Source organism: Vombatus ursinus, unplaced genomic scaffold (assembly GCF_900497805.2).
Source record: "Vombatus ursinus unplaced genomic scaffold, bare-nosed wombat genome assembly UNPS02014832.1, whole genome shotgun sequence".
Lineage (NCBI taxonomy): Eukaryota > Metazoa > Chordata > Mammalia > Diprotodontia > Vombatidae > Vombatus > Vombatus ursinus.
Window position 1 is genome coordinate 11,874,595 of NW_020954610.1, and position 14,101 is coordinate 11,888,695.

At 40.6% G+C, this 14,101-nt stretch overlaps 1 pseudogene; it reads left to right on the forward strand.

Annotated features, from left to right (window-relative positions):
- The first annotated feature begins 1,579 nt into the window (after positions 1 to 1,579).
- LOC114025691 lies at positions 1,580 to 1,842 on the forward strand (annotated as a pseudogene).
- The last annotated feature ends 12,259 nt before the right edge of the window (positions 1,843 to 14,101 follow it).

The following is a 14,101-nucleotide window of genomic DNA, read 5'->3' on the forward strand; positions in this document are numbered from 1 at the left end:
ATAACTTCTGGGTCTCTAGTATTTTCAGTTTATTGTGAATTATACAAAATTTCATTTGCTTTAAGCTTGTGAGCTACTTTGTTCCTTTTCAGCATTAATAGACAAGTTACCTCTGGATTTTTGGGTCCTAGAGTTTAGCCAAGTATCTTACAGGTTCATCGGAGATGGACCCTGCCACTCAAGAGATACAGAGAGGGGGTGAGTATTGCAAACAGATTGCATACATTAGTCTGCCATCATCAGCCCCACCCCCACCACAGGTGTATTCTTCCTGGGTAAAAATGGCTCAGAGCTTACTGACCCAGTTCAGTGAGTAATTGTGCAAGAAAAGTACATATTTTCCTAGGCAATTTTTCTGCTTTCAGTCATCAGATACGTATCCCCCCTCCCTTTCCTTGCCATCCTACATATCAAGAAGCCCTAATTTTGTCACTCTGTTTGAGGGAAGGGTAGAGTGAAAGGAAGAAAAAGGGAGGAAAGAGGAGAAAGAAGGAGGGAAAAGGAAAGGAAAATGAAGAAGAAGAAAGGGAAGAGGAGGAAGAGGGGAATAAAAAAGAGAAAGGAAAGGAGAGGGAGAAAGAAAGAAAAAGGGAAAGAAAGAGAAGAGGGAGGAAGGGAGAAAGAGGGGGAAGAAGGGAGAAAGAGGGGAAGGAAGGAGAGAAAGGAAAGGAGAGGAAGAAGGAAAGGGAGAGAAGAAAGGGAAGGGAAGAATGAAGGGGGAGGAAGGAGACAAAAGAGAAGGGAGAGGGAGAGCAGCAAGCAAGCAAGCAAACAACAAAAGGGTTGGTACCCAGAGAGAGCCATTGCTAAAAGGGCTGTGCTTTCTTGGTTATAGAAATGGGGAATAAATAGATCTGTGCTTACACTGGCATAGGGAACTCTCAGGTGAGCAAACTTCTTCATCAATGCAGGTCAGCACCTTCTACCTGGCATATGGTCTTAGAGAGTTTCCATGAGAGATTAAGTGACTTGTCCAAGCTCTCTCAGTCAGTGTGTGTACACAGCAGGAATTGAACTCAGGTCTTCCCTGTTTTAGGGCTGGTTCTATTAACTGCAAAGTGCTGTCTCATCTATCTATCTATCTATCTATATCTATATATAGATATAGATATACACACACACATATGCAATACATGTATTATGTATAAAATGCATACATACGCACATATACATATTATATGTAAATAATGTGTTTTCTATGTGTATATAAACTATATTTGCATATACCGTATGTATAGATATATAGATATATAGATATCTTTATATATATAATGTGGATCTGTATGTGTATATATACATATATAGTCATTTCCAAGTTTGGTTTTTTTTTTTAAAGACCAACCTCCTCTGAATTGACATATTTTTATTTTATTTAATTCACAAGTTAAACCATTTTTGGGGAAACTAAATCAGGATTTTTTTTTTTTTACCAAAACAAAAAATGCAACCAAAATAATACCAGCAATGGCTGACTCACAGGCCTACCTTCTCCGCTCTATTTATAAGAATGGTCCATGCAGCTGGGTGGAAGAGGCACCGGCTCAGGGTCCTGGGGCAGGCCGGGTCTTCGGCAGCCGCGATGGAGCCAAGTGCTGAGGCCTGGTGGGAGCAGCTACTGCGGGAATCGGCAGCGGAGCACGTGGAGGGGGAGGCCACCACCCTCCAGCTGCGCCCCCGGTTCAGAGTCCTCGTGGTCTCCATGTTCCAGGGGAAGCCGCTGCTGCAGAGACGCCGGCTGCTGAGCTCGTGCCTGGTAGAGAAATGCTGCCCCACATCCAGGCGTTGGAGCAGAAGACGCTGGCCCCAGAGCAGTGGGATAGGAGACCCCCGTCTGTACATTAAGACCTGAAATCTCTGGTCTGTGGGGGCGGGGAACCCTATGTGCCACATATGCATATAGGGATCCTTGATGAAAATACGAGATGGGAGTAAGGTAGCCTTTCAAAGAAGATTCTCTATAGGACACCACGTATTTAAGGCCTGACAACTCGTTGAAAGGAATAGAGAAGCTAAGATTTCACTGGTCTATTGGTAATTGATAGATGTGTTTTGTAAATAATTTTACTTCCTAGGACAAAATGCAGCCTTGAAGGTTCTCTTGGGGAAATCATCCCTCTCACATAGATCAGTACGGTGCAGTACTTTATGGCAGATGTGACGATGGAGATACCTTAGTTCTGTGATATGCTGACTATTAAACAAGGAGACAGTTTGTTCACCTGAGATACTGGCCAGTCCTCCATACAAGACGTTTCTGCAGAATCCAAAGAAAATATTCTCCATTGATGTCAAGATCCCCCAAATGTTCCTATTTGTTGATGACCCTGTACTAATTAGTAAGCCCTGAGACATTACAGAGCCTCCCCAGTGATATACACAGAAATATGAGAGAAATAAAGTACCCACACTGAACAAGACTAAAACTATCCAGATTATGCTGTGGCAGCTGGAGCAGTAGGCCATTAAATTAAATCAATAGCAAATGTGTGTATATTTATATGTGTGTAGGTATATAAATGTATATACATATACATATACATCAAATATAAATATATAATATCAGTGTACGTGTGTATATTATATATGTACATATATGTATGTGTGTATTATACATACATGTGGGTATGTATATGTGTGTATATACATATATAGATATGCATATGCATATGCATATGCATATACACATACACATACACATACATATACATATACATATACATATACATATACATATGTAATCTCAGAAAGGCCTTGAGGATGGACTGAGCCTCAAAATGAATCATAGGATATTTTGCTAGATTGCATTTGAGAGACTGTGCTGAGCTTTCAGTGATCCCAAACTGCTCTTTGATACAAAACCAATCTTTTTAATACAATCTTTCCACCCCCCCCACACACACCACAGCATATTATGATTGTGAATCATGCAACATCATGGTCTCAGAAGAATCAAAATTAGAAGTAATGCAAAGGGCAGTTGGAAGACACATTGAAGTTATAAGTGTTTGAGAAATGGCACAACAGATATTATTGAAGACATTTATAACAGAAAAAGAGGTTAGTAGGTTAGATAGAATGTGTAACAGGCAAGAGACGGACGCTCTGGGTGTTATATTTGAACCTCTGAGATGTTAAAAGGAAGAGCTATGGGTAGTTGAGTAGTTCTGCTATAGAGGATTTTGGGGAAAACATGGATATAGAATGAAATGTCATGAGGGGTTGCATTTAGGGAGGGAGAACCCACACCAATGAACTTGGAGATCCATCAAAGTATCCAAGTAATACAATATAAGAGAAACAATAAATAATAATCATTTATTATCTCTAGAGACCTAGCAACTGAAGGAGGGCCCTGAGGGGCTCATCTGCTTTCTTCCTTTTCTTCATTTGGTGGAGCAGAATCAACATCTGCTACTTCTAGTGATTTGGGGTGGATGAAGTCACTGCAGCTGCTGAGGATATATCCCTATGTTAGAATTTGGACCCCTGTTTCAAGACATCATGGTTTTAGCCAACCTGATTCTTTTCTCCACTCCTCCTTTCTTTAATGTGGCTGAGCAAAATCAGTGTATGCCGCTTCTTTCTGGGGTAGAAAAGCTGTTCTGGCAGAGTCACCGTAGCCAGTAAGGTCCATTAGGTTCCTACACTCTGGCTAGCACCTGGGCACAGCACCAAATTTGCTTGTGCTGGCAGCTGGAACCACATTGAGCAATGACTCAGACCTCTAGGTTGAAAGTTCTCCATTGTAAATTCACAAGGTCTTTACTTTGTAAGCAAGTTCTATCTTCTCTTGTGGATTTCACTGTATTCACTCTATATTTGGTGCATAACTCCTTTATTTTTAGTTGGAAGGATTGAAAAGGTATCTAAAAACTGACAGATCCATCATCCTGCTGGTCAGATCCCTGAGGAACTCCTATAGCAATCTCCCATTAGCACATTATCATGAGTTTGTCAGATTAGCTAACCATCACTATGCAATGGAAGGAGAGCCTGGCCCTGAGGGGATGAGAAATGAGAGAGAGGGAAGAGAGGTAGGAGAAAAGGCAAAGAATGGCAGCAAGAAGTCAATTCAGAAAGGGAGAAGAAAGTTGCGGAATGGAACCAACAATAAGAAAGAGAAGGCCCAAATCAGGTGGTGCAACAAAGCCTTTGACCTTTAGTCATTGGGAGAGAAGGGAGATCATAAAACCTCTCAACTATAGATTTACTTGCTTCCCAGGAAATAGAAAAGGGGGAAAATGGGATAGAGATCCATAGGTCCAAACCCCACCCTAATGTCTCCAAAAAAAAAAAATGGCTTTGCCTTTTAATTTAACTAAATTTCAAAGCATGAGCTGTTTACTATACAAATGTATAATGTTTAAGTTTTCATGTTGTTTGGTTTTTTTTTAAGTTTGTTTGATGGACATGATCACTTTTACCATTCAATTAAAAAATAGTGTCAGGGTCAGCTAGGTAGCACAGTGGATAGAGCACAGGCCCTGGAGTCAGGAGGACCTGAGTTCAAATCTGGTCTCAGACCAGACACTTGACATTACCAGTTGTGTGATCCTGGGCAAGTCACTTAACCCTAATTACCTCACCAAAAAACAAAAATATATAGTGTCAAGGATAGGGACTGGATCTTGTTGTTATAGTTGTTGTTGAGTTGTTTTTCAATCATGTCCAACTCTTCATGACCCCATTTGGGGTTTTCTTGTCAAAACTACTGGACTGGTTTGCTGTTTCCTCCTCCAGCTCATTTTGCAGATGCAGAAATTGAGGCAAATAGGGGTTGAGTGAATTCTCCAGGGTCACACAGCTAGTAAGTATCTGTGGCCAGATTTGAACTCAAGAAGATGAGTCTTCCTGATTTCCCAATATAGACCTAGCACTCTAGCCATTTATACCACTTAGCCGGACTTATGATTCCATTAATATCAGAAACTCTTCCCTATGGGAAAACTCTACCAATACAGATCAGTACCTTCTCTGCAATTAGTAGTCTTAGAGAACTAAGTAATTTGCCCAAGGTCACACAGCCGATAAATATCAAAGTAGGACTGGAACCCAGGTCTTCCTGGCTTCAAGGTCTGCTTTCTATCTATTCCAAGGTCCTATCTAAGCTAGCAAGGTCTGCTCTCTATCTATCACAGTACTTCTATTAACTTTTTAAAATTTATTTTTAAAGATAAAAATGTAAAAATATTAAATAATAAATACTATTTCTTGGGTGCACAATGTAAGGGAATATACCATGTATCTCTATCTATATTGAGAACCCTGAATGGAGTGTTAAGAAAGGGGTTGAGACACATTTGGCTCCTTTTTTAGGCTATTTGTCATGTTGCTCTTTGCCTCCTTTCTGAGTATGAACCATTGCCACAGTCTCATTGACTGCTGTGTCATGAGAAGAGTGTGGTGGTGGGCTGTGATTTTGAAATGCTGGTCACTGTACTTGATATCTGAGCTGTATGTCATATACTGTCATTTCACACCTCTTCAAACAAATCCCAGATGGCCAGAGTCCCGGTCCTGTGGACCGTGAGTCACAGATATTAGATGACTGTCATGTGAGTTGCATGCTGCCTCGAGTACAGTGTGATACTATAAAGGCATACAGTATATCATCACTCGATAACAGCTGAAGAATCGAGAGGCTAAAATTATGCCAAATTTGAAACAAACAAACAAAAAAATATTAGGGGGATTTGTCAAAAATTCAAAATATACATGCACAAAATTTAATCTTCGGTCTGAACCTTGACAAAATGCCTTGTACATGAAATCACTTCCAAAGATAAAATTTCCATTTATTTTCCTGTTTTCTCTGGGCTGTACAGATGCTGACTTTATAGTTAACAATTACTGTAATTCGGGAGCACCCACATGAGGTATGGTTTATATTTCCATGGCATTTTAAGGTTTCTGAAGCACTGTTCTTACAACAATCTTGTGAAATATACAATATAATTATATATTTTTTTCTATACAGCTCATGTTGTTACTGTTATTGGGGTTTTTTTGGGCAAAGATACTAGAATGGTTTGCTATTTCCTTCTCCAGCTCATTTTTACAGATGAGGAACTGAGGCAAACAGGGTTGAATGACTTGCCCAGGGTCACACAGCTAGTGTCTGAGACCAGATTTGAACTCATAAAGAGGGGGCTTCCTGATTCCAAGCCCAGTGCTCTATCCACTCTATCACCCAGTTGCCCACCAACTTGATGTAGCAGGAAGGGAATGTCTGATTTGCTGTATTGAGAGGTGGAAATGTGTTCTGATCCTTGGCTGAGGGTCATGTGCCTTGCTGGGATATCACAGGGAACTCCAGATTGGTTCTTAACTACTAGGGAACTTGTGTCCAAGATGATGAGTGACCAAGGACTAGGAAAATGGCCTCTGGTTGGAGGAACATCCCCCTTCATTGTCTATAAGAAGAGCTGTAAATAATAATAATAATGACAACATTGTATACAGTAACAGCGATATTGTTTTGTGTGTGTGTGTGTGTGTGTGTGTGTGTGTGTACACATATTTGGGTGTAATGGTAGCCATCTTTAGAGTGGGGGGTGGAAAGAAAAAGAAAAGAAAAAAAGAAATTTACATGATAACTATCATATATTTAAAAGGAATAGCAAGTTGTACACAATATATTTGCAGTTTCACGTGTAATTATCTTTTTTGTTTACTGCTATGGAAATGCTTGTTTTATTCCATAAGTTAAAAGTAAAATAAAATTTAGAAACCTTACTGAAAAAAATAATGGTAAAAACAATAATAGTATTAGCTAGTAATAGAATATATTCATTTATTTAGTACTAAATACGTTTATGTAGAGCTTTAAGTGCTTTACAAATATCATTTCATTCAACACTAGGAGGAAAGGGTCATTATTATCCCCATTTTATAGGTGAGGAAACTGAGGCACACAGAAGTTAAGTGACTTACCCAGGGTCACACAAGTAATGAGGCTGAGGCTGAATTTAAACTCCAATCTTCCTCACTCCAAGACTAGCAGCCTATCCATCCCACTACCTAGCTGCCTCCTAAATGATTCCACCATTGTCCTACACATACAGTTCCTCTCTCTTAGACTTCCAGCAAGAGGAGAAGGAGGGGATTTCTCTCCTCTGCACCACCAACTCTCCCCTCCCTCCTTGCCCAGTGATAATGGCATCTTACAGTACAGGCATGTGGCTGAGAGACACATGTTCTGTTTTGTTTAGGACGACCTGAGACTGAATGTTTAGTCCCTGGCTGCCTCCCATATTTTCTGAGTCCACAACAGTGATTAGTGATGCTAAGAAATAGACGTTTCCAACCTCAAAAATGACTTCATGGGTCAAGAGTTCCTGATTTGGGCACTAGCTAAACATAGGGAAGAGATGGTATGGTAAGAGCATAACCACGGACCACCTTGGTTGGAATCCCACCTCCAACAGTTACTATATGGATAATCTTGACTATGTTCCTTAACTTCACTGGGCCTCAGTTTCTTCAAATGTCAAATGAGGCAGTTGGAGTATATGGCCTCTGACATCACTTTTAGCTCTTGATCTAGGATTCTATAAGCCTGTCACCCACAACAATATGCTTCTTAAAGATGTCAACCTTTGGGGGCAGAGCCAAGATGGCGGAGGGACAGCAGTGACTGTCTTGAGCTCTCTCCCAAAGCCCTCCAAATACCTAAAAAAATGGCTCTAAACAAATTATAAAGCAGCAGAACCCACAAAAGACAGAGTGAAACAAATTTCCAGCCCAACATAACCTGGATGGTTGATCAGAAAGGTATATCATGCGGGGAGGGGAGAGGAGCCCGGTTCGGCATGGGTGCGCGGGCCGCAGCGACCCTGGAGCATGCCGCAGAGGACTGAATTGCGGGCAGCTGTGGCGGTTTCCAGACTTCTCAACCCCTGAATGCCAAAGACAACTCAGAAAGTCAGTGGGAAAAGTCTGTGACTGCGGTGAGAGAGGTGCTAGGTCTCAGCCACAAGTCTCGAGCACGGCCTGGGGCCGCGGCTTTTTCCTGAGCTTCTGGACCACACACTGAGGGGGAATCAAGTGACTGATCAGAGAGGGATTGCAGGTATCTATTTGCCAGTGCTGAGGCAGGAATCTCTTGCTTTACCAGTGCTTGGATCTGGGTCACAGTTCTGAGGGGCGGTCCTGGGGCGAGGAGGAGCGCTGGCTTGGTGCAGCTTGTTGTGGTGGTGGAGAGGAAACACCTCGCCCCTTATCATAGCACCTTGGAAGAACTGACACTTTTCAGGTCCCTAGAAGTACCTCTGAAAAGAGCTCTACAAACCCCCGAAGCTTGGGACAGTACATTCTCCACATTGGAAACATATTCTTACCTTAACAAAGAGTTTAAAACTCAGGTAATTGGTTGGGATCATGAGCAAGCAGCACAAAGAGTCAGACTATATTATCTTACTTTGGTGACAAAGAAGATCAAAACATACAACCAGAAGAAGACAACAAAGCCAAAGCTCCTACATCCAAAGCCTCCAAGAAAAATATGAATCAGTCCCAGGCCTTGGAAGAGCTCAAAAGGGATTTTGAGAAGCAAGTAATAGAAGTAGAGGAAAAACTGAGAGTGATGCAAGAAAATCATGAAAAACACATCAACAGCTTGCTAAAGGAGACCCAAAAAAATACTGAAGAAAATAACACCTTCAAAAATAGCCTAACCCAAACAGCTAAAGAGGTCCAAAAAGCCAATGAAGAGAAGAATGCCCTAAAAAGCAAAATTGGCCAAATGGAAAAGGAAGTCCAAAAGATTACTGAAGAAAATACTTCCTTAAAAATTAGAATAGAGCAATTGGAAGCTAGTGACTTTATGAGAAATCAAGACACTGTAAAACAAATCCAAAAGAATGACAAATTAGAAAACAATGTGAAATTTCTCATTGGAAAAACAACTGACCTGGAAAATAGATCCAGGAGAGAGAATTTAAAAATTATTGGACTATCTGAAAGCCATCATCAAAAAAAGAGCCTAGACATCATCTTTCAAGAAATGATCAAGGAAAACTGCCCTGATATTTTAGAACCAGAGAGCAAAATAGAAATTGAAAGAATCTGCCGATCTCCTCCTGAAAGAGATCCCCAAAGGAAAACTCCTAGGAATATTGTAGCCAAATTCCAGAGTTCCCAGGTCAAGGAGAAAATATTACAAGCATCCAGAAAGAAACAATTCAAGTATTGTGGAAACACAATCAGGATAACACAAGATTTAGCTGTTTCTACAGTAAGGGCCTGCAGGGCATGGCATATAATATTCCGGAGAGCAAAGGAGATAGGATTACCACCAAGAATCACCTACCCAGCAAAACTTAGTATAATCCTTCAGGGGAAAAAATGGTCATTCAGTGAAATAAAGGACTTTCAAGCATTCTTGATGAAAAGACCAGAGTTGAATAGAAAATTTAATTTTCAAATACAAGACTCGAGTGGAACATGAAGAGGTAAACAGGAAAGAGAAAATCATAAGAGACTTATTAAGGTTGAACTGTTTACATTCCTGCATGGAAAGATGATATTTGTAACTAATGAGACCTTTGTCAGTATTAGGGTAGTTGGAGGGGAAAAATTATATGTACATATATATAGATATAGATAGATAGATAGAGAGCACGGGGTGAGTTGAAAATGAAGGTGTCATATCTGGAGAGTAAAATTAAGGGATGAGAGAGGAATATACTAGGAGAAGGAGAAATGGAGGGGTAGAATGGGGTAAATTATCCCACAAAAAAAAAAACAGAAAAGAAAAGGCTTTTACAGTGGAGGGGAAATGGGGGAAGGTGAGAGGGAAGAAGTGAATCTTATTCTCATAGGATTTGACTTAAGGAGGGAATAACATACACACTCAATTGGGTATGGAAATCTGTCTTACCCTACAGGAAAATGGGGGGGGGGAAGGGGACAAGAGAGTAGGGGAATGATAGAGAGGAGGGCAGATTAGGAAAGGGAGTAATCAGAAACAAATACTTCTGAGGAGGGAAAGGGTCAAAAGAAAGAATAGAATAAATGGGTGGGCAGGATAGGATTAAGGTAAATAGAGTTAGTTTTTCACAGTGTGTCTACTATGGAAGTGTTTTGCATAACTGCACATATATAACCTGTATTTAGATGCTTGTCTTATCAATAAGGGTGGGGAGGGAGGGAGGAAGGGAGAAAATTTGGAACCTGAAGTTTTAAAAACATATGTTTAAAAAAAATGTTTTCACATGCAACTGGGACATAAGAAATACAGGAAATGGGGTACAGAAATCCATCCTGCCCTCCAGGAAAATTGAAGAGGAAGTGGATAAGAGAAGGGGGGGAGAGATAGAAGGGAAAGCAGACTAGGGAAAGGGGTATTTAGAACGCATGCCATCTTGGGGTGGGGGGAGGGGTGAAATGAGGTGAAAAATTGGAACTCAAAATCTTGTGGAAGTAAATATTGAAAACAAAAAAATAAATAAAAATTACCATAAAAAATATGTCAACCATTGTAAGATCATCCTTTAGCTGAAGAATTAATGAAAACCGTTATCATTGTATGGCCTTGTGAACTGATTGGAGAGTGACAACCTCAAGTAAAAGTGAAAAACAATCCCACAAAGTTGTCTCTACAACTACAACTTTCCAGGGTGAGTATAATGAATATAATGGTCTATTTGCAATGTTTTATGGTTGCTTTTTTTTTCATTAACATGTGCCATCTTGCGCAGTCTCTGTGGTGGAAGAAATAAATGGTTTTCCTATATCTATTGAGTACTTTATCTAGAAAGGACCCCTTCACTAAACTTTGGAAAGATTTTAGACATCAGCTATATCTAAACTTTGGAGATTTCCCTAGAGTTACTCTGGACTAATGTCAGAACCAGAGAGAAAGGAAGAGCCTCATCTCCCTCTCTGAGGTCAGGTTCCCTAGGACAGGAACCACGAGCTCAGGGTGATCCCAGAGTCCTTTGTTGGGGTATCTTGGGCTGGAGGTGCATTGATATCACAAGTAATAATAAAATAATTGTGAAATCAATCAATCAGCAAACTTCAGGGCTGAGGGTTAAAAAAAAAAAAGGCAGAAATAGTCCTTGCCCTCAGGGAGCCTACCTGCTAATAGGAATGCCTGCTGTGATACACAGAGTGGTAGTATGGTGGAAAGAGTGATAAATTATTTTAAGGATCTGTTTTTGAATCTCAGTGTTGCCACTTACTACTTACTTGGGCAAGAGTCTTCACCTGTCTGGGAATCAGTTTCTTCAACTGTAAAGTTGGGGGAAGGTGATGGACTAGATGACATCTGAGGGTCTTGCTAGGTTTGCAAAGCATTTTTATATGTTATCAAATTTGATATTTGATTATATCACTGCCCCTTGAAGCCACCTACTCATTTCACCTAGGCTCCCGGATAGAAAATAAGTATCATCATCGACAGGGTCATGGCAGTGTTTATCAATTCCACTTTATTCCACAAGCATTTATTAAGCGACAACTGTGTGCCAAGTTCTATGTTAGGTGCTAAGAATGCAAAAGAAAATAAGAGAACAGTCAGTGCTATCAAGGAACTCACACGAAGTGAAAAGTCAGGACACTCTTACCAGGACATACTTATCCTGGGCAGAAGTGTGACAAAACAGAGTCAAAAAATGCGATTGCATTGAATATGACTCCTAGAGAGGGACATGAGCAGAGATTGCTCTGTGGTAAAAGTTTTGAGTGGAAAGCCTCCAGCTTTGGAGTCAAAAGCACCTAGGTTCAAATTTTGACTCTGACTTCCTAGCTGTGTCACCTTGGGCAAGTCACTTAACATTTCTAGCCTCAGTCTTCTCATCTGTAAAATGAGAGGGTTGGATTAGGTGGCCTCTGTGGTCTTTTCCAAATCTAACTCTATGATCCTATGACCTCTAAATTCTTTTAAGTTACATAAGTCTGTATGATTTTTCCATGCCAGGTTAAGTGCCCTTGCTATTTAGGGAACACTGGAAAATGAGGGGGGAAATTTCTTTTTCCTCATCGCCTTGTACTTCCCATGCCAGCAGAAGGGAACAGAAGTAAGTAGCCACATCTGTGCTGGTAAAGCTTGAACTGGGCACAAGATTTTCTAGGTTCATCTGCCATTGACCAGGAGCCAGACAAACAAATGCACTTACATCACACAAGACTGAAATCAAGGTAGATAGATAGACAGATAGACAGACTGACAAAGACAGACAGACAGACATAGATAGATAGAGCCTAGACCTGTGATTGCATCAATGTAGGGAACTCACAAATTGGGAAATTCCCTGTACCAGTAAGGTTGGCACCTTCTTTGCAACTTATACTCTTAACTAGTTACCCAGAACAAATTAAGTAACTTGTCCAAGGTCACACAGCCAATGCCAGGACTTGAACCTAAGGCTCCAAGGCTAGCTCCCTATATACAATACCAAGTTGCCTCTTATATACATATATATGCAATATATACATGTTATATGTATATGTGTGTATATGTATGATTATATATCTATCTATATGCCTATAGAAGGCAGCTAAGTGACACAGTGGATAGAGTACTGGGCCTGGAGTCAGGAAGACCTGAGTTCAAATCTGGATTCAGACACTCACTAGCCATGTGACGCTAGTCAAGTCACTTAACTTTGTTTGCCTCAGTTTCTCATCTGTAAAATAGAGAAGGAAATGGCAAACCACTCTAGTAGCTTTGCCAGGAAAACCTCAAATGGGGTCACGAAGAGTTGCACAGACCGAAACGAATAAACACAACAATATGCCTATATAGATACATAATTTATGTTAATAAGCAGGATACTCTCAAAGATTATAAATTCCAGAGAAGTTACCAATCTGCATTAGAATAAGTTGCTGATCTGGAGCATCCTACACTGATAAAAATCATGTATCCAATAAAAAAAATTGTTGCATATAATATTTAACTCCCCTTCATGCTCTCTAAAAATCAGCCATCTGGATTACTCTCTTTTTCACAAACACAATGCTCTACCTCCCACCTCTGTGCCTTTGCACTGACCATCCCTGTGTTTGGAATGCCCCTCTGCTTCTTGTAATCCCTGTTTTCCTTCAAGTCTCAGTTCAGATGCCACCTTCTAAATGGAGCCCTTCCCAATACTCCCAAGTTCCAATTCACTCTACAAGTTGCACTCCCTCTCTTCCAAGTTATTATGTCCTTAATGTCCTTGATAACTGGTTCACTTCTAGCACAAATGCTTAGCACAGGATAGGGCCCACTGTAAGGGCTTAACAAATGCTTTTTGATTGATTGAGTACACAGGTAAGATTCAGTGACCAAAGGCAGATACTCTTTCCCCATTGTTCTACATTAAGCGTTTTGTAATCCTAAAAGCACTATGTAACCATTAGCTAGCATAATTATTGTTAAAGCAGTTGAATTGACTTTAACCACTGCACCATCTGGGCTGACCCCAGCTCTTTCACTTGATGTGTAATATGTACTTTTGTTCTGATAAACAGGTGGGGGCTGTCACTGCAAGTGTCACTAGAAGTGTTGGGACAGGGCTGTATGACCACCTGTCAGGGACGTTGTCAGGAGGATTTCTGCATGGGTTGGTCCAGAAAGTCAAATTCAAGTCTTAAATTACAAGATTCTGTCTATGTAAGGAGGTAAAACAGAGCCTTATTAAATGGATTAAATGCTGAGGAGACATTTGTCTCCAGCTATTGGAAGCCACTTTAAGAATAATTTTTCAGGTTGTTGTTATGGACTTCATGTCATTATTTTGGCATCTTGGCCACACCTCCATCCATGGAGCACTCACCTTGCTCTTTTTAGGGGTCACCCCTAGTCATCTTGATTTATGTCTTGCCACTGGACTCTGATGACTCTAGAGGAGAGAGTGAGGCTAATGATTTTGCACAGCTCCGCCTCACTTAAACCCAATTCACTTGCAAGTCAAGACATCATGATGACATTGGTCCTCTTTGAGAATGAAGGATAGACAGTTCTGTTTTGTTCTTTTAAAAGTTTGCTTAGAAAGATGACTTTTAAGGTCAGATCTCATCCCCTTTCTCTGGGTAACTGGCCAGAGAATGAAGGGTCCCTTTAGGATGAGAACTTTTCAGGACCTATCTTCGTGCCTTGGCACTGGCCATC